Genomic DNA, 7,500 nt, shown 5'->3' with positions numbered 1-7,500 from the left:
ACACACACACACACACACACACACACACAGCAGGATGTTCCAGGGTGTGTCAGTCACTCGATGTGATCAGTGGATCAGTGTGTCCTTCCTGTACTCTTGCCACACACACGCACTCACACACACAAACGCGCACACACACACACACACACACGCACGCACACACACACGCACACACACACACACACACAAACGCGCACACACACACACACACACACGCACGCACACACACACGCACACAAACACTTGCTCATGTGGACAGAAGGCATAAATAGATGCGATGTGGACACGGCCACCTGAAGGAAGAGTTTGCGTAAGGGCAGTTCCTGTCATCTCTTCTGCAATTCATCTGTTGTGACAAAGCAGCCTTGCTCAAGACTCCTCTGTTCCATTTAAAAAGGGAAGGGGTATTTTAAATGCGTCGACACACAATTATAAGTTTATTGTTACCAAAAGGCAGTGACCAAGTCTTAATGTATTACTAATGCCAATGACCTAGCCTGATAAACCAACCTAAATGTGAGATTGGATGTGTAATTTAGTCTGGCCCCGATGAACGATACATCGCAAAGATTGTTGATGAGAACAACCTGTTGTCTTTCAAACCGTGCCTGTGCCTATAGGCCGGCGCTCTGACCAATCAGCGCTATCTTTCTCGTTGATGTGCTTTCCCAACATTGCGAGCTTCGTCGTCACTCCCTCAAAACCCGGCCCACTTTGATTCAAAACAAATTTAAAACAAATCTCTGCATTGTGATTGGTTTGCCAGATTCTTGGCAAGCCTGGCAGACCACTCAAACGATGCGAGGCCAGACCACTCGCAGCCGAAAAATGACGGCATCCTGCGGTTGGAGCTGGTTTACTAGGCTAGCAATGACCAAGTCGTAATGTACCACTGAAAACTCTGTAATGTCGTAGTAGTACTATGGTAGTAATATATTTTGATAAATTTATTTGATTTATTTGATAAATAATTCCAATGGCAGAACAGTATGCATTATGAGGAACTCTTAGGTACACTGTACAAATTTGAAAGTTTCATAAAAGACCTCGAGTTGGATTGTGTGGGGGAACCTAAAGGTTATTTGATGAACTCTAAACGTTCTCTGAAGATACTAAACATCCTGCGTAGAACCCTGAGGTTCCTAGGAGTAGGCCTACTTCTTTTTTCCACCTCCGCATTTGGGTTCATTGGTTCTCTGAGGAACCTTCCAGAAAACCAAATTGTCACATATAGGTTTCTCTGGGAACTTTCATTTGGCTGTGTGTATTGTTGCCTCATTGGTAAGTATAAATCGAAAAGGTAACATTTGTGAATGGGTGGCATGAATTCTGGAAACAAACCACTAAAATATTGTACAGTGTACTTCAAAACCTATTGTCACAATGAAACCCACTCTCACTTTTCTAAACACCTCTGTTCTTCTTATCTTTCTATTACTGGGCCTGTCTTGCTCTAGCTATCTATCTTTTTCTTATCCTCTCTATGTCTGTCTATTCCTTTGTCCTTTCTCTCATAGACCCTTCCTTGTCATCCTGTGTTTTTCTTATCCTCTGCCTTTCACCCTTTGACCCTTGTGACTGAATATATCTCTCTCTCTCTCTCTCTCTCTCTCTCTCTCTCTCTCTCTCTCTCTCTCTCTCTCTCTCTCTCTCTCTCTCTCTCGATATATCTCTCAGTCAGTCTGTCTGTCCGTCTGTCTCTCTCTATCTTTATACTGTATCTCTCTCGCTCTCCCTGCATTTTTTCTCTATTCCTCCCTTCTCTTACACAGGTTAAGTCTTGCCTGATGCCAAACATTCTGGAACTCTCCACCTCAGCTGGAGTGGGGCATCTGTGTCAGCAAGGTTAAGTGTGTGTAAATTACCATGACCACCCCAGAGGTCAAAGTTGAAGGTTCATCGGGGCAGACCATTCAGACAACATTCCTTGTATATATCAGCAAAGTTACTCTCTCCTTGTCTTGGTCTCTCACTCTTACTACTCTCAGATATCACTGACAAAGACATACATACGTACGCACACATAAAGACCACTCACACAAACACACGTACACGCACGCCAAATTTATTCTTGGTGGCATTCTTTTCATTCAAAAAATCGCATACAACATTTTGTCTACAATAAAAGTGTATCCTGTTGATTCTGACAGCTGACTTATACATAATAAACCTCACGTTAAGTTATTCCATTGGTTATTGTTCTATTATACCATATGATATAATGCTCTTAGCAAAACATTGGATAAAAATGTTTGTGATCAAAATGCTCATTATTAGGGGACTGTTCGTTATTTATTTTCGGGGTCCCCAGAAGAAAATAGGGCAGAGTCTTGTCATTTTTTTCCTTCTTTCCAAGATCATGATGCCATTCAGTAAGCAGCAGCGTTGGTCAATTAACGTATCTCGAAAAATAAGGAGGTATAGGGCTTTTTCTTATTTCTCCCTAGGGGAGGGTCATGCATTTTTAGACGGATTTGCGGGGACGGTCATCAAAGTTCTGAAGCTCGCTAGGGGAGGGTCATGCAAAATTTGACGATCAAAGGTGGACATTTTCCGACAACCACGAAAATAAATAACGAACAGCCCCTAAGTGGCCCATGTTTTATTGTCTGAGGTCACACCACTTTGTCCTTTCGGAAGACCTTTCAGTGGGCCATCACTTACAACACAAATATGTGCGGTAAAAAAAAAAAAAACAGAGCCTGGATTTATATGAGGGCATATCTTTGTCATTCAACAGGAGTGTTAACAGAAAATCTTACTAATCTAATTTTGAGTTCTCATTATGATGCCACAAATGCCACTTTTCAAGGCAAAGTTCAATGGGAGAATTAGAATGTTCCCCCCTCCAAGGGCTAGATTTATCTGAGGGCATATCTTTGTATTCATAAGGGGTATTAACAGAAATCCTTCAATGGATTGGCTTCCAGAAAACAAATTAAGTGGGCTTAACCCCAAACTCATATGTTATGTTTATTGGTAAAAACCACCAAACCACTCCATTGATGTGACCGGGCCTTGACATTGGGTGGGCCAGATTTATGGTCCAGCCCGGCCCACACATTTTTTGAAATAACAAAGAAAATTGGTGTGTGTGTGTGTGTGTGTGTGTGGGTGTGTACGTGTACGCACACACTGGAGGATGGGGATCAATAATAGCTTTCTAACAACAATAACAACAATGCTAATGTGATGGTAATGATTATGATACTGCTTCAAATCTCTCTCTCTCTCTCTCTCTCTCTCTCTCTCTCTCTCTCTCTCTCTCTCTCTCTCTCTCTCTCTCTCTCTCCTGAGATTTATTTCTCCCCTGGAGTGTATCACCTTCATGCACTGCAACACGAGACAAGTCAGCAGCGCAGTGTGTGACATAAAATACACACACACACACACACACACACACACACACACACACACACACACACACACACACACACACACACACACACACACACACACACACACACACACACACACACACACACACACACACACACACACACACACACACAGTCTGTAATCTAGTATATCTGGAACCAGACAGTTGAAGTAGAACAATAGTGGCAGGCGAGCATTAACAACACTGAGTTAATCCATAAGAAGCATAGTTCCAAAGAATTAATATTTGGACCTACGTGAATTTTAGGTGGATTTACAAATATGAATTATCACTAAATGTTTCAAACTGAAATATGAATATAGTTTTCAAAGTGCAATCAACAATTTCAGTCTTTTAACAGCAATTACATAATGCTATGATTATGCCAAGTGTGCTGTAACACTTAAATAATCGGCCTACCAAATGTGTGTGCCTTTAGATTCAAGCAAATCAAAACAAATTGCCTAGTAGTACCCTTTTAAGTGCTACCAACACAATCCCTTATTACTTAGCTGTCAAAATGAATGCATGCACATCTCTGAGAAAAATGAGGCTGTAGTCTGGGATAAAACAGAACTAAAATGAGTCATGCTACCCTGTCTGCCATTAGCATGTTAGCAGTAATGTCAATGCGTTGGCTCACTGGCTTTTTAGCATACTGGCATGTCATTATCCTATACTCTATGTCTACCATTTTGTCTGACATTGTGTCTAGGGGCATTTCTCAAAACTCTAGTGCGCGCACTTCCAAGCGTATCAGCCTAATTAGTCACGCCCAGTGATCACTGATTGGATACTCTTTGGTGAACTCTGAAGAGTATCCAATCACTGGGCTTGACTAATAAAGAGTATCCAATCACTGGGCGTGACTAATTATGCTGATACACTTGGAAGTGCACGCACTAGAGTTTTGAGAAATGCCCCTAGCAAAATGCCTTTAAATGCTTTAAAAGCCTAATGACTACCAATCAATGAATCATTCAAGCAAACTCAAGCAAAATTGCCTAGTACCTCTTTGAGTGACATCACCAGCGCATTCCCTTATTGCTCAGCCCTCAGTCTTAAATAATACATGGGCATCTCTGTTGTAATAAAATATTTCTGTGTATGCATGGACATCTTCGTAATAAGAAAAATATTTCTGTGTGCATGGTCGTCTTTTTTTGTAGGAAAAAGGTTTCTGTGTGTGCATAGACATCCTTGTTGTAAGTAAAATGTGTTTCTGTGTGCATGGACATCTATGGTAAAAATGTCAGGCTGTAGTTTGGACTGAAACAGACCTAAAATGAGTCATGCGTGTCTGTCAGAGCCATTAGCTACTTGTATAGTGTTAGCGTTAGGCTAGTGTTGTCGTGTTAGCTCATTGGCTTTCTTTCTGCATAAGATGTTGGCAGGCTAATTCCCCCATGACTGTCTACAGCCTGGCTAGAAAGCTCATCACTATGCCCACAAGGTCCTGTTGCAACAGATAGCCCAGCAACTCTTATGTAACACAGTCAGTTGGTGCCCAGTGTGTGTGTGTGTGTGTGTGTGTGTGTGTGTGTGTGTGTGTGTGTGTGTGTGTGTGTGTGTGTGTGTGTGTGTGTGTGTGTATCTAGACATTCTCAGGGTGTGTGTGTGTGTGCGTCTGTGTGTGTGCGTGTGTGTGTGTGTGTGTGTGTGAGAGAGAGAGAGAGAGAGAGAGAGAGTTCCCAGTGTGTTTATTATCCGGTACCCAGTGTGTGTGTGTGTGTGTGTGTGTGTGTGTGTGTGTGTGTGTGTGTGTGTGTGTGTGTATGTGTGTGTGTGTGTGTGTGTGTGTGTGTGTGTGTGTGTGTATGTGTGTGTGTGTGTGTGTGTGTGTGTGTGTGTGTGTGTGTGAGAGAGAGAGAGAGAGAGAAGAATCAGTTCCCAGTGTGTGTATTATGTGATATCCAGTGTGTGTGTGTGTGTGTGTGTGTGTGTGTGTGTGTGTGTGTGTGTGTGTGTGTGTGTGTGTGTGTGTGTGTGTGTGTGTGTGTGTGTGTGTGTGTGTGTGTGTGTGTATTGTGTGTATTGTTACACAAGTTCACACACCCACTCCTGACCCAAAGTGCTTCAGTCTCTGAGGAGCGCGGAGCGGCATATGGATGAAGTGGAGCAGCGGAGACAGAGAGGGATGGATATATTCAGCTCCAAGCCAACCACACACACACACACACACACACACACACACACACACACACACACACACACACACACACACACACACACACACACACACACACACACACACACACACACACACACACACTGGCTATCACATAATACACACACTGGGGACTGCTGCTTCTTCACACACAGACGCAAACGCACACACGCACAAGTGCACACTCACGCACATACATACACAAATGCACGCACACCTGCCTTTTAGCCAGAAATACACCGGCAGATGATATAATCATTTCACTTCATGATTGGTGCAGCACAGCTTCTGTAACTCAGTGAGTGTATTATGTCATTTTATTATATTATGCAACATTATATTTCCAGTGCATTGCAATAACCAAACATGAATCTGCATAATAATGTGGACAAATCACCAACGTAGCAACGTGAAACTGCATAACATAAAAATGACATCGGGCCCATGGGCCGTAAAACGGCACAGTTTCCCCACCCGTAGAGCCTATAATATATTATGTCGGACCATTATTGTCACATGCTTTTAATCGTCAAGCATTTGTAAAGTAGATGATAATGTCAACATGGACCTCAGAACATTGTGCCAAAAAGAAAAATCCCCCTAAAAAAGAACTTCCAAAAAGGTATTTTTTGTGCAGTAGGACAAAGGGGCTGGTGCCATCTGTGTCCCTAAATCTGTGCACACATATGAAGGACACCCAGCCGATATTGCCCTACAAAGGCAAAGTGAAGTAACTACTGAAAAATATACTATATTTCTATGTCAAATTTTCAGCAACTACAATACTGAACCCTAATACCAGTACTTTGAAGACCCTTTTCTCAGTTTTGATGTTGGGGTAGTTGATTTTGTAGGGCTGCATACAGGTCAGTGACCCCTCTTCTACCCTCTCCTCTCCTCAGGAGAACTGAAAGATCCAGAGCTGATGCTACTTCTCCATTTAAGGTCAGGCCCGACATACACAACTACAACTACGAAGGGTCACAGACAAGCTGTTTTCCCAAACAAGTAGGCAGCAATGCAAACACGCACACGTACCGTATCACCTACAGCACATCAACACAGACACCAAACAGAAGCACTCAGAGAGGCCATGGGGTCACTGATGCCATAACATCTACATGCTGTGAAATCCTATGCTATGCCTATAATATAACATACGATTTTCAATTCTTTTTGCCTTGTTTTTGTGGAGTTTGAAACTGGAATGTCAAACAGACAGACAAACAGACAAACAAATAAACAAACAAACAAACAAACAAACAAACAAACAAACAAACAAACCAACGGGACCGAAAGCATAACCTCCTTGGCCGAGGTAATAAAAAAAAGCTGTGCACAAGGATACATTTCCTGCAAACACATGCATGCTGCAAACTCTTTTTGCTGTCCCTGTTGACACCCCATCCCCAGCATACGAATCTGACATCCCTGTGAAGAATGAAAGACACCCCCGCCTCCACAACCCCTTATCCTAAGTACACTATCCAGAATAGCTACTGCACTAAGGGACTCCGATAACACTCGACTATCTTCCCACAGGAAACAACCTATAATGTATGCCGCAATGGAAACTTTACATGGCTCTGTAGAACAAGTCAAGAGTTTATTTACAAAATGGTGTATGCACCATTTTTGACTTTTGCATTTTATTATTGAAAATGACTGTTCAGAGGTCCGATCACCTACATGTGTGAATTCTTGCCATTCAAGTATTTTGAGAACATAATTTTTCAACCCATAAAAAATGCATTTTGCAATGCAATGCAATGGAATGCCCAATACAAAAATGACAATTAGATTCAACGACAAATAGATTCACTCCTAGTTTTGCATTGTACAATTTATATTGACAACCTTGAGTGTGATAATCGTGCTGAATGCTCTCCTGCACCATTCTAAATCTTTTTTGCACCAATGTCCTACTCGACAAGGGTAGGCATACCCACACACA

General features: G+C 42.3%; 1 protein-coding gene across 1 annotated transcript in view; it reads right to left on the bottom strand.

Moving 5' to 3' along the window:
• ripor2 (RHO family interacting cell polarization regulator 2) overlaps window positions 1-7,500 on the bottom strand; it is a 103,316-nt gene that overhangs the window by 95,442 nt on the left and 374 nt on the right. The window lies entirely within an intron of this gene.

The sequence above is a fragment of the Engraulis encrasicolus genome, chromosome 20, assembly GCF_034702125.1.
Source record: "Engraulis encrasicolus isolate BLACKSEA-1 chromosome 20, IST_EnEncr_1.0, whole genome shotgun sequence".
Taxonomy (NCBI): domain Eukaryota; kingdom Metazoa; phylum Chordata; class Actinopteri; order Clupeiformes; family Engraulidae; genus Engraulis; species Engraulis encrasicolus.
The sequence above is the reverse complement of the archived record's forward strand: the minus strand, read 5'-3'. Positions and strand labels throughout refer to the sequence as shown.